Source organism: Coregonus lavaretus, assembly GCF_964263955.1.
Source record: "Coregonus lavaretus genome assembly, chromosome: 8".
Classification (NCBI taxonomy): Eukaryota; Metazoa; Chordata; class Actinopteri; order Salmoniformes; family Salmonidae; genus Coregonus; species Coregonus lavaretus.
The window spans coordinates 23,109,807-23,124,499 of record NC_139995.1 but is presented as its reverse complement, the minus strand read 5'-3'; positions in this window follow the sequence as shown (position 1 = coordinate 23,124,499).

The window sequence follows — 14,693 nt, the reverse complement described above, 5'->3', positions numbered from 1 at the left end:
TTACTCCTCTATGTACATGGAAAGGCTGTGATAACACAGAATGGTAACTCAGAGGTGCTTGGCTTTACTTCCCAGGCCTGTTATTGTTTCATAACACTTAGAGGGCCAGACGTACCTGTGCCATTCCGGTGCTTTCCATTTTTCACACACTGCTGCTGTTGGTTGATGTTGTATGCCTTCTGCAGAGAGAGGGAGAGAGGGGGGGGGGGGGACGACAGAGATCAGTTCAGACGATACATCAGACCCTGATCATTTGCTCACATCTGCCCACCATGCTTGTGACGTCATTAGTGTCTCCTCATAGATTTTAAATGGACATTACCGGTCTGGGGTCTATAAACAGTCGAAGGCCACTGGCACAGTGACAGCAGACATTAAACACTCTCCCATTGGTGTCCTGTCTGTCTCTCCCCTCCATTCCTCCTCCATCCCTCTCACTTCTAATTCTCTTACTCCTTTTACTCATATCCAGTCCTCTCCTCATCTTCCTCCTTCATCCTCCTCACCTTTATCCCTCCTCTTCCCCATACCTCTACTCCATCCTGTAACTGCTTCATTGCTTCTCCTCCACTTAATCCTTCTCCTCCCCACATCCCCTCCTATTACTCCTCTCCTCCCTCCCTTCCATCCTCCTTATCCCTCTCTCTCTCTCTGGCAGGGCTCCAGAGGCCTGGTTGTCCATAATGAAGCATTGCAGCACAGCCTCTTCACAGGGGTGAGCTGAGCTCCATTCAAAGGGCCTTTTGGACGCCCTGTCGGCTGTGTGAAAGGTTATTGTGTTGCCGTCTATGGTTGCTAGGAGAGGCCTTCTCAGGCTTGGTGTGGTGACAAGGCCCTTACTGTCTTGAGTCCCCCCCACCTACCCACTACCTCCCTGGCATTACTGGGGTGGGGGCATTTCTGTTAATCCACTGGTAGGGTATGGGGTGAATTCTGTGTCTTGCATGGAAATGGAGAGTTAGGGGGATGGAGGTTTTGGGAGGGCCGTGCTTTAATAAATGATCTCTTTCTCCTAAATCTGCTTCTGTCACTGTATTGGGACAGGGTGTTCCTCATGTACTCCCAACTCTAAAATGTTCTGTGAATATGAAACATTTGAACAAATAATACGTGACCTCACATGGAAAATACATAATGTCTGTTGATTGTATCATGTACTATGATACACATATTTTTTTCATGACGTGATCAAAATAGAGGCATCAGTCATGATAATGTTTAAAGACGTTTCTTTTTTTAAATGGTAAATGGAATACATTTTTGTAAAATTGAATAGTTATAATAGAAAATAATCACTTTTCTACAACACATTGCTCCCTCTCGTTGCTTTGAAGTACAACAGAGTTGCTCTAAGCAGTATTACAATTACTAGGGGGCTCCCTAAGATGGTATAAGAAGAAAAGCCTGTGCTAATAACAATAGAGTCAAGTTTTAAATGAGCTTAGCGTGGAATAAAAATCCCTCTATATTTACAGCCACACACTGCATAAGCCCCTCTCTCATTGATGAGTCAACTCATACTGTCTGAATAACGAACAGTAAGCTCTGTATTGATCTCCAGTGCTTATGAGTGTCCATCACTTTATCCTCTTAATATTCCTGCCCCAGGAGTGTATCGAGGTTCATGCCTTGCTTCTATAAGTGGACAATCAAATCCAAACAGGCTCAACCTGTCTTATAACAGGTCTCAGGTCTCAGGTCTCAGTACAAGGGTTGCAAACTTCTGGTAACTTTCCCAAAATTCCCAAAAATCCCAGTTGGAGGATTCCTGGGCCAAATCCCTTCTGGAAGCACTGGACCTAGCCCATACTGTATGCCTACAGGCTGGCTGACCTGGGTTTAGAATGTTCTGTTGTGTTTTGCCCTGGCCCAGTGTCTCATTACCACCAGTGGTCATTTGACCTTTCCATTCAGAGTCCTGTTTGATTTTCCTCAGATTTTATTAAGCATCCTGAGAAAGTGAATATATGCCTCTAACCCCATAATAAGGGGTGAGTCAAAGAGGTTGGACTTTATTGGTCAAATCGATTTGGACCATGGTCCGGTGATCTGGTGCTCTGGTTTCACACCTCAGGGTGCTCAGGTTACCCAGACGACACAAGCTGTTAGCAGAGGCTCTGTACGGGAGAGCAGGGTTGCTAGGAAGTACACAACCATGGCACCTTCCTACCACTAACTCTAACTTTAACCCTAACCTTACCCCTAACTTTGATATTGCCTGGTTGATATCGCCAGGAGCAGGACTGGTTACCCGCTCAGGCCCAGTAGAGATCAGTGTTATGCACTCAGTTACACACACACATGCACACACACACAGTCCTGTATAATTAACCTTGTGGGGACACACAATTCAGTCCCATTCAATATCCTATTTTCCCTAACCCCTAACCCTAACTCTAACCCTAACCCTAACTTTAACCCGAAAACCTAACCTTAACCCTAAACCTAACCTGAGCTCCTAACCCTAAACCTAATTCTAACCCTAACACTAAATCTAACCTTAACCCTAAACCCCCTAGAAATAGTATTTGACCTTGTGGGGACTAACAAAATGTCACCAGTTGGTCAAATTTTTGTTTGTTGTGTTTTTGTTAAACACGTCAACACCCACAATGTGAGTATATCATGATAATTACACAACGTTGTAATTATGTTTGCATTATACCCTTTGAATAGTCTTACTAAATATTTCAATATTGAAAGGATGCAGTGTCAACATTGGCCATTTCAACCATGGATATAAATATAAATATATATTTCTCTACTTACACAATCAATCTTGTGGCTGACACTTTGCCTCAGTACAATATCCTACATGATCCCCCTGAGTCATATGGAGTCCCTTAACACACTGCTCTCCTGATAAGATGAAAGAGCAGTAAAAACACAGAGAGATTGTCAGAGGTATTCAGGACAAGTTCATTAGGAGAGACAGTGGGAACTACCCAAGAGAGTATGCTGATTTAGAACCTGTAATGCTGATTTAGAACCTGACACCTGTAGTAGGACAGACACTTGCTGGTGACAGGCCCTTCAGCATTGCCCCTTGATAATGGGTAGAGACACGGTCAGTGTTGCTGTTGACTCCCTTGAGGAGTTGGAAAAGTTGAGCTAGTTCCTTGGTAAGTTAGGATCCTGACTAGACAGTTGTTTTTGTTTACTGAAAGTTAACAAAGATGAGAACCACTCCATGAAGCTGATCCTAGATCAGTGCTTAGGGGCAGTGTACACCTCAGCCCAGTACGTTAGTGTTACTCTCACCTCCCCCTCTCTGTGATCCCATTAAGGTAGATTCTGCACCACAAGTCATCACAGCTCAACATGAGCCCTTTTTCACTAAGCCAGCTCCCCTTCAGAAGGAAAACTAATGTACTCAGGCAGGACAACATTTTTACAGACAATTTTAAGACTTAACATTCAGACCTGGGATGCCTTGTAAACTACAACGTGTTCACTTTCCAGCGACAGGCTGTAACATGCACCCACATGCACGCACACATGTACGTGCGCACACACATAGCAACAACAACAACAACACTACACAACATGCAATGGTCATACTGATTCAGATTTATGCATGATCAGATTGAACTGTGTTGAGACAGCTGATTCTGCCACCTAGTGGAGAAACACATCTACTGTACACTGAGTGTACAAAACATTAAGAACACCTGCTCTTTCCATGACATAGACTGACCAGGTGAAAGTTATGATCCCTTATAGATTTCACTTTTTTTAAGCCTTGAGACAATTGAGACATGGATTGTGTATGTGTGCCTTTCAGAGTGTGAATGGGCAAGACAAAAGATTAAGTACCTTTGAACAGGGTTTGGTTGTAGGTTCCAAGGCGCACCGGTTTGTGTCAAGAACTGCAACGCTGCTGGGGTTTTCACTCTTAACAGTTTCCTGTGTGTATCAAGAATGGTCCACCACCCAGAGGTCATCCAGCCAACTTGACACAACTGTGGGACGCATTGGAGTCAACATGGGCCAACATCGCTGTGGAATGCTTTCAACACCTTATAGAGTCCATGCCCCTACAAATGTAGTCTGTTCTGAGGGCTAACTCAATAGTAGGAAGGTGTTCTTAATGTTTTGTATATTCAGTGTATATGTGCCACAACTGATTGTGGTAGCAGCACTTTCAGAGCTAGTCCAAATGAGGCCCTCTATTCTAATTACAGCTACAGTATCATTTCAGGTCATGCACTTGTCTAGCACTAATCATGTTGCAGCTTTGGTGAATAAAGCGATATCTGAGGGATTTGAAATGTTGGATGGTATAGCATTTTCAGTATAATGTCCTATATGGTGGAGCCAGAAGAGCTTGTAATGAGGACAGGACCATACAGGTAAACACAAACACCATCTGGTCATATGGATCTGCAGCTGGGCGACTGTAGGTCACATGCCAGCAACAGGGACAGATGTCTGACAGCATGTCACAGGGCAGGTTGTAGTTCCATCATAGGCTGCACTGACACCAGCGTCAGCCTGGCATGGCCTGGGATCGAAATGTGGGAAACCAGGCCTGGCTGGTACAATGTTGTGTCTGGGTTTGCTGCTCTGCCAGCTTGTTATCGATTGCCTGTCCAGCAGGGTTGGGCTCAAGTGGATTCAGAATTGGAATTTGTGATTTGTTTTGATATCTTATCATTATTGCCATGATACAGACATTATTGTGTCAACTTCTCTTTCTGCTGCTGTTGGTGCATATTTCAAATAATAGAATGACTGAAATGTTCTCAAGGACAAACCGCCATTGTAATGTTTATATGTGAAATATGTTTTAATCAGCTGGACTGTCATAATTACAGTACTATTTCCATAACATATTGTAGAGTTTCATTTAGTTCATTACAAAACATGGATGATGTCAGTTTTCTTGATAACAATAATAGTCATAATAGTTTATTGAAGAAGTATGTAGTTAGAGGAGCTTTGGTTATATTACCCTCTGCAGTTTTAAAATATGTAATAGAAAGACATAGCTACAGCACAATCCGTCCAGCCCAGTTCTTCTCAGATAGGGGAATAAAGCTACATTAAGGTCCTCTCTGTTTTCTCTCCCTGTGATAAGTATTATTCATGTTATCTCTCCTGCTTGGAGTGTATCTTTTTTTGTCTTAATACAGCATCACACTCGCTTCATGGTTGAGGGACTGACTGGTGATCGGATGATTGGATGCCCTGGGTTGGTTACAGCTCAAAATATATCAAAGGCATCTGGCCAAATGTCAGGGACCAGAGAGCAAAGGTAAATCCCTCCTTTTAAACATTCAGTGAAGTTTTAACAATAACAACAGATACAGACATCCACAGCGCTCCTCATTCACTTTTGGCAAGTGTATACTAATGTATAATTTTCTTTTCCACATTGCTTTATAAAGAAATTCACAGGGACACAAATTGCTGTTTTGGTTGCATATTTAAACCCATTATCCACAGACATATCTGTAGCTCACTGAGACTGATCCTGAATTCCTCCTGTTTAATGAAGTCTTACGGATACTGCCAGGGCAAGCTATGTCTGCATCGTGGTCTCACAATTCATATTATTCTTTATGTAAATATGTGACACTCCATTTAGTATGATATGTTAAGTTACGTTAGGTTAGGTTACATTATGAATGGAATCCCGGTTGTACAATATCATACGAATCAGAGGACGTATAGTATCATACGTCTTACCCGGTCGTACAATAGCATACGAATTGGATGAAGTAACTTATCATTCATCTTGGCGAACGTATAGTATTGCACATCTTTATCTGAGACCAGGTTGTTTGTTGCGTCATAACAACAAAGGAGAATTAAGGGGAGAATTTACGTTGGCGGTTAGGGGAACTAAAATGACAAAGGTTAGGGCAATTTACATAGCAGGTTAGGTGAATTGGGTTAAGTTTAGAATAAGAGTTAGGAGAAGGGTTAGCTAAAATGATACATTTGTCCCCGACGCGACTCGAACATTCAACCTTTGGATTGCTAGACCATTGCGGATTACGCCCACCCATCTTCCCTGACCAACCTCCCTACTTTCGTTTATGGCTAAAGTAACTAGACCATTAGTAGGTGTCATACGTCTTGGAGGTGCTCAGAAATATCTAAAGTATATTTCGTATGGCTCTGAGGCCAGGCTGGTGTCTGAGGTGCTCTCAACCCTTTCCTTCCTCACCACAACACGTCCAACAGCACACACTCAACACCATGTGCAAACCATCAAGGTGGCTGAGTACTGTAGATTCCCTAAAGAGGTTTTAACACACACATGCATTCTCATGTGTCTTGCCCCCCTGTTGTATCACAAAGGGTCATGGATACTCCCCGAGCACCTGTTGATATGTAAGGAACCTTTAAACACAGACAAGAGCGGAATTAACTTTTTTTTGTTGTTGCTGAAAGACGATGCCCACTGCTTTGATTGGTTCATCTAGAAACCACAAGTGTGTATCCTATAATAGAAAGGCACCCGTGAAAGAAGATTCCACTAGTTCAAACCGTTCAGTAGTTAGACTATGCATATTACAGGAGCTTCATCTGATACTTTCTATTTCTATGGCATATTTGCAGCCACAATATATGCAATAGATGCTGGTTTCCCTTATCCATATGTGGCAAAGTTTTCCCTAAATGCATATGACAAATCCTGCTCCAGAACCAGCTATCCCACATAAAAAATAGTACAGTTTACTATAGAATAATACAGTACTTACTATAGAATTCTATAGTAAACTGTAGTATACTTTATACAACGGGTGGTTCTAATCATGAATGCTGATTGGTTAAACCCGCATTCCAGCCGGTGTCTATTCCACAAGTTACCACCAGCTAAATCTATGACGTTAAAATGCCTATTTACTCTGTTCCATCTGACTGTGCAATCCACTGTCTCATCAGCACAGCCAGGTAATTCATAAACTTGGTCTCCACTATAAAAAGCATCTAGACATTATCTCACATTTCTTTTAGACTAACATTTTGTTTTCAACAGCGGCAATTTGTATAAACCTTGCTGTCTGTCTCTCCGACATCTGCAACATTGTTTCAATATTCAAATTCGATCTCCAGCTGTCCCATAGTAATGAACATGTCGGGACGAGACAGACAGGCAGGCAGCGTTTCTCAGCCAGTCGAAATCATGAATCAGCTGTCATCATTTTTTCAATGTCAATTGAAAAAAGGTAAAACAAAACAAAGTTCAGCTAGTTTGCAGTCTTTCCAGCTTCAGTTTGAAGTGAATGTGTTAGCTGTGTTGATGGCTAGCTCCTCTGAACAACAGTGTCCTGACGAGAGAGCACATTTTCTGTGCCAGGGGAAATCGCGCCTCATTAGCTCATTGTTTTGGATGTATCCAAATAAATGTCACTAGAAAACAGCTTAAACAAATGCAAATGCAGCTACTGTTTGACGTGACTGTAAGTTAGCTGTAGTTGGCTTGCTATTAAGCAAGGGATAAGAACGTTGCCAGCCAGTATGGCAATGGAACATTTAGAACGAACGACTGGGTCGCGTCCATAGATACAGAACAAAAAGACTGAACGACTGGGTCGCGTCTCTGGCAACTGAAACGATAGAACGAACGATTTGTGTCGGGACTATATCTTGTGGAAGGATGAAATAGTATTAATAAATTCATCAAAATAACGTTTTTAATGAAAATGTGTCAATCATTATTTGAATGTGTTGGTAACTCGTCGACTTCGTCTCCGGCCTAACAACACCTGTGCCAATATATCCTCCAAACACTGGCTTATCGGGCATTATCACCTAAGTAAAATACTATACTACACACTGTAGTAGGCTATCCCTCGATCATGTGTAGTACTTAGTATAGAATTTTGTAATACACTGTAGAATACTATAGTAAATACTAAAGTATTATCCACACAAAAAAACACTAAATAATTCAGAATAATTCAGTCCTCAAAAACACATTTATGTTAACTATAGTAAATACTACATTATACAATTTGCATATATCCTACCCATTCCCGTCCTCCATATCCCAATTTGTGCCACCCGTAAGTGAGAAACTGACATGCCAAGGATAGACCATATATACAGTGAGGGAAAAAAGTATTTGATCCACTGCTGATTGTGTACATTTGCCCACTGACAAAAACATGATCAGTCTATAATTTTAATGATATGTTTATTTGAACAGTGAGAGACAGAATAACAACAAAAAAATTCAGAAAAATCCATGTCAAAAATGTTATAAATTGATTTGCATTTTAATGAGGGAAATAAGTATTTGACCACTCTGCAAAACATGACTTAGTACTTGGTGGCAAAACCCTTGTTGGCAATCACAGAGGTCAGACGTTTCTTGTAGTTGGCCACCAGGTTTGCACACATCTCAGGAGGGATTTTGTCCCACTCCTCATTGCAGATCTTCTCCAAGTCATTAAGGTTTCGAGGCTGACGTTTGGCAACTCAAACCTTCAGCTCCCTCCACAGATTTTCTATGGGATTAAGGTCTGGAGACTGGCTAGGCCACAGTTATTTTGTTTTAATTCCATTTGCGAATAATCGCACCAACTGTTGTCACCTTCTCACCAAGCTGCTTGGCGATGGTCTTGTAGCCCATTCCAGCCTTGTGTAGGTCTGCAATCTTGTCCCTGACATCCTTGGAGAGCTCTTTGGTCTTGGCCATGGTGGAGAGTTTGGAATCTGATTGATTGATTGCTTCTGTGGACAGGTGTCTTTTATACAGGTAACAAGCTGAGATTAGGAGCACTCCCTTGAAGACTGTGCTCCTAATCTCAGCTCGTTACCTGTATAAAAGACACCTGGGAGCCAGAAATCTTTCTGATTGAGAGAAGGGGTCAAATACTTATTTCCCTCATTAAAATGCAAATCAATTTATAACATTTTTGACATGCGTTTTTCTGGATTTTGTTGTTGTTATTCTGTCTCTCACTGTTCAAATAAACCTACCATTAAAATGATAGACTGATCATTTCTTTGTCAGTGGGCAAACGTACAAAATCAGCAGGGGATCAAATACTTTTTTCCCTCACTGTAGTGTTCCCTATGGTTATAAAAGAGAGCTGAAGCACTGAACGTCAGACCCCAGTCCTTCCTGCCTTCCTTCCTACAGGTAATGGAACATTTGTTATTTTAATATTTCTCCAGTAGGTTTCTTCAAGGAGAAAGCACCCCACTTATGTCAAAGATAATAAAAAAACACTACAGTAAATACTACAGCACACTACAGTCTGCAAAAACACTATAGTAAATACTACAGTATACCGCACTTCAGTCCGCAAAACACTACAGTGAACTATAGTATTCCTAACATAGTATACACTATAGTATTTTTTCATGTGGGATAGCCTAGCCAGCTGGCTAATCTTTTGAATACGGCGTAGTAAAAAAACGCAGCAACAACAGATATCATTAGCTAGCTAGATATGCTCAGCATGCTAGCTATCTACACTGACAGCATGTCAATACCCTACTTGTTGTTATTTCTCCACTCCACGTGGAAATCACCACAACGTTACAACCCTCAATTCTTGAATATATATTAACAGCCTGTGTCATTGTTCAGAGGTGGAACCTAAACGAGAATATCCGCTCTAGGACAGGATTTACAGTTGCCCTCTGGTGGGGGCATTTAAGTAAGCATTTGCAGAGGGTCAGGAAAATATTGGTGTGTGGCTTACTCTTTAACTTTAATCTTGAGAGGCCTTTTTGGCTTTTGTTCAGTTTAAATAGCAAGTGCTAATCTTCTGTCTCACAGTTATAAACATATACAGTACCAGTCAAAAGTTTGGACACACCTACTCATTCAATAGTTTTTCTTTATTTTTACAATTTTCTACATTGTAGGATAATAGTGAAGACGTCAACACTATGAAATAACACGTATGGAATCATGTAGTAACCAAAAAAGTGTTAAACAAATCAAAATATATTTTATATTTGAGATTCTTCAAATAGCCACCCTTTGCCTTGATGACAGCTTTGCACACTCTTGGCATTCTCTCAACCAGCTTCACCTGGAATGCTTTTCCAACAGTCTTGAAGGAGTTCCCACATATGCTGAGCACATGTTGGCTGCTTTTCCCTCACTCTGCGGTCCAACTCATCCCAAATAATCTCAATTGGGTTGAGGTCGGGGGATTGTGGAGGCCAAGTAATCTGATGCAGCATTCCATCACTCTCCTTCTTGGTAAAATAGCTCTTACACAGCCTGGAGGTGTGTTGGGTCATTGACCTGTTGAAAAACAAGTGATAGTCCCACTAAACCCAAACCAGATGGGATGGCGTATCGCTGCAGACTGCTGTGGTAGCCATGCTGGTTAAGTGTGCCTTGAATTCTAAATAAATGACTGACAGTGTCACCAGCAAAGCACCCCCACACCATAACACCACCTCCTCCATCCTTTACGGTGGGAACTACACATTCAGAGAACATCCGTTCACCCACACCGCATCTCATAAAGACACGGCGGTTGGAACCAAAAATCTCAAATTTGGACTCCAGACCAAAGGACAAATTTCCACCAGTCTAAGGTCCATTGCTCGTGTTTCTTGGCCCAAACAGGTCTCTTCTTATTATTGGTGTCCTTTAGTAGTGGTTTCTTTGCAGCAATTCGACCATGAAGGCCTGATTCACACAATCCCCTCTGAATGTTGAGATGTGTCTGTGACTTGAACTCTGTGAAGCATTTATTTGTGCTGCAATTTCTGAGGCTGGTAACTCGAAGGAACTTATCCTCTGCAGCAGAGGTAACTCTTGGTCTTCCATTCCTGTGGCGGTCCTCATGAGAGCCAGTTTCATCATAGCGCTTGATGGTTTTTGTGACTGCACTTGAAGAAACTTTCAAAGTTCTTGACATTTTCCGTATTGACTGACCTTCATGTCTTAAAGTAATGATGGACTGTGGTTTCTCTTTGCTTATTTGAGCTGTTCTTGCCATCATATGGACTTGTTCTTTTACTAAATAGGGCTATCTTATGTATACCCCCCCTACCTTGTCACAACACAACTGATTGGCTCAAACGCATTAAGAAGGAAAGAAGTTCCACAAATTAACTTTTAACAAGGCACACCTGTTAATTGAAATGTATTCCAGGTGACTACCTCATGAAGCTGGTTGAGAGAATGCCAAGAGTGTGCAAAGCTCTCATCAAGGCAAAGGGTGATTATTTGAAGAATCTCAAATATAAAATGTATTTTAATTTGTTTAACACTTTTTTGGTTACTACATGATTCCATATGTGTTAGTTCATAGTTTTGATGTTTTCACTATTATTCTACAATGTAAAAATAAAGAAAACCCTTGAATGAGTAGGTGTGTCCAAACTTTTGACTGGTAGTGTAGCTCATGAGACTTGGTTTTCAAGCATGGAGTCTGTCCTGCCCAGAGCTTGTTCTTTGGAGCATCTTGAACATTAGGGTGTTACAGTAAACCATTACATTACAGATTCTGAGTTTATTGTCGGTCTTAAGGGGTTTAGTCAGAAGTACTATCATTACCACCTCTGTGTGATTAATAAGTAAGCAGTACATCTGGTTTAGCATCGGGCCCACAAATCATCAACAAACTTAGCTAATGGATGTTTCCTTTTTCAATGTAGCCATCTACCTAATATACCCTACACTCAACCTCTCACTACAGCCATATCAATACAGATGTTAGACCTACCGTGCCTCACCTCAACCATGTCCTTATTTACTCCCAAAAACTCTAAAGGAGAAGGGTATGACTGTTTACTCAAAGCTCCACAACTGGTCTAATGGTAGTTATGGAAAATAACAAAAAGAGTATTGAGTACATTTCAAAATAGGTTGTTAATGCTTTCTTTTGTACCCCAGTGCACTCCAGTTCCATTGTGCATTCCCATTGGGCACACATGGGTTGAATCAACGTGGTTTCCACGTCATTTCAATTAAATTACGTTGAACCAACATAGAATAGATGTTGAATTGATGTCTGTGCCCAGTGGGTTGACTGTAAACTGTTTGGGGATTCAGAATGCTTTCCCTTTTTGAACACTCTTAGCACCTAATTGAACCAGCACTTTGAGGACAACCCCACCACCTTGTAGTCCCACCTTCGTCCACCATCTCTCTCTTCTTTCCCTGATTTAGACACTATTGGTGGCCACAGACAATAGTGACTAAAGAGCCCCTTCGAAGAGTCAGACAGTTGAACAGAAAAGCATTCCAAATAGCTGCATGGGTCTGTTCTTATGTCTGAAAGTTTAATTAAACAATGATGTAACAAATACCTACACAGATACTCTGGGTTTGTAGGTAACAGATGAATGGTTGCTAAGCAGAATTCTTACAGTGCTGTTCTATCAAATACACTGAACCAAAATATTAATTTTACTGAGTTACAGTTCATATAAGGAAATCAGTCAATTGAAATAAATTAATTAAGCCCTAATCTTTGGATTTCACATGACTGGGAATACAGATATGCATCTGTTGGTCACAGATACCTTTAAAAAAAAGGTAGGGGCGTGGATCAGAAAACCAGTCAGTCCCTGGTGTGACCACCATTTACCTCATGCAACGCGACACATCTCCTTTGCATAGAGTTGATCAGGCTGTTGATTGTGGCCTGTGGAATGTTGTCCCACTCCTCTTCAATGGCTGTGCGAAGTTGCTAGATGTTGACGGGAACTGGAACACGCTGTCGTACTCGTCGATCCATAGCATCCCAAACATGCTCAATGGGTGACATGTCTGGTGAGTATGCAGGCCATGGAAGAACTAGGACATTTTCAGCTTCCAGGAATTGTGTGCAGATCCTTGCGACATGGGGCCCTGCATTATCATGCTGAAACATGAGGTGATGGTGGCGGATTAATCTCGTCACGGTATCTCTGTGCATTCAAATTGCCATCGATAAAATGTGTTCATTGTCCGTAGCTTATGCCTGCCCATACCATAACTCCACCGTCACCATGGGGCACTCTGCTCACAACTTTGACACAGCAAACCACTAGCCCACAGGACGACATACACGTGGTGTGCGGTTGTGAGGCCGCTTGGACATAATGCCAAATTCTCTAAAATGACGTTGGAAGAGGCTTATGGTAGAGAAATAAACATTGAATTCTCTGGCAACAGCTCTGATGGACATTCCTGCAGTCAGCATGCGAATTGCATGCTCCATCAAAACTTGAGACATCTGTGGCATTGTGTTGTGTGACAAAACTGCACATTGTAGAGTGGCCTTTTATTGTAACCCAGCACAAGGTGGCAAAGGAGAAATACTCACTAACAAGGATGTAAACAAATTAGTGCACAACATTTGAGAGAAATAAGCTTTTTGTGCGTATGGGAAAAATTCAGGGATTTTTTATTTCAGCTCATGAAACATGGGACCAACACCATACATTGCTTACCAATAAAGTCTGAAAAAATATGTCAAGCTTTAGGGTAACTTTAGACCTGTGAGAAAACAAAACACTAATACTTTCTCTACGTGCCTGAGTCCATAACACCAGGTACTTCAACAGTTAAACTCTTTCTAAAGAGGTAGCCAGTATTTTTAGCCTGTCCGTTGGGTAATGTGGACAGGGATTTTCTCTGATTGCCTTAATCTGCCTCAATGGGTTTTTGGCACAAGACAGATTTAACTCTACTTGATGTCCCAGATAGTACTGCATGTTCCCTACTGCTATCAGTGCAGAAACTGAGAGCCATATCCAGGCTGCTCTCTCATTGTGGGTGCAGCCAAATAAAAGTACCTGGTGTTACATGCATCTCTTCCCCTCTATGACTAATAGGAGTTTAGTATGGTCAACCTGCCGGGCGGCAGGTAGCTTAGTGGGTAAGAGCGTTGTGCCAGTAACCGGAAGGTCACTGGTTCTAATCCCTGAGCCGACTAGGTGAAAAATCTGTCGATGTGCCCTTAAGCAAGGCACTTAACCCTAATTGCTCCTGTAAGTCGCTCTGGATAAGAGCGTCTGCTAAATGACGTAAATGTAATGTAAATGTAACCTGAGACAGTTTGATCAATCTACAGTGCCTTCAGAAAGTATTTTTCCACATTTTGTTGTGTTATAGCCAGAATTTAAAATGGATTAAATTTAGATTTTGTTGTCGCTGGCCTACACACAATACCCCATAATGTCAAAGTGGAATTATGTTTTCAAAAGTTTTACAAATGAATTAAAAACGAAAAGCTGAAATGTCTTGAGTCAACAAGTATTCAACCCCTTTGTTATGGCAAGCCAAAATAAGTTGCATGGACTCACTTTGTGCAATAATAGTGTTTAACATTCATTTTGAATGACTACCTCATCTCTGTACCCCACACATACAAGGTCCCTCAGTCGAGCAGTGAATTTCAAACACAGATTCAACCACAAGGACCAGGGATTTTTTCCAATGCCTCGCAAAGAAGGGCACCTATTGGTAGATGGGTACAAATTTAAAAAGAAGACATTGAATATCCCTTTGAGCATGGTGAAGGTATTAATTACACTTTGGATGGTGTATCAATACACCCAGTCACTACAAAGATACAGATGTCCTTCCTAACTCAGTTGCCGGAGAGGAAGGAAACCATTCAGGGATTTCACAATGAGGCCAATGGTGACTTTAAAACAGTTACAGAGTTTATTAATGGCTTTGATAGGAAAAGACTGAGGATGGATCAAAACATTGTAGTGACTCCACAACATTAACCTAATTGACAGAGTGAAAAGCTTGTACATGC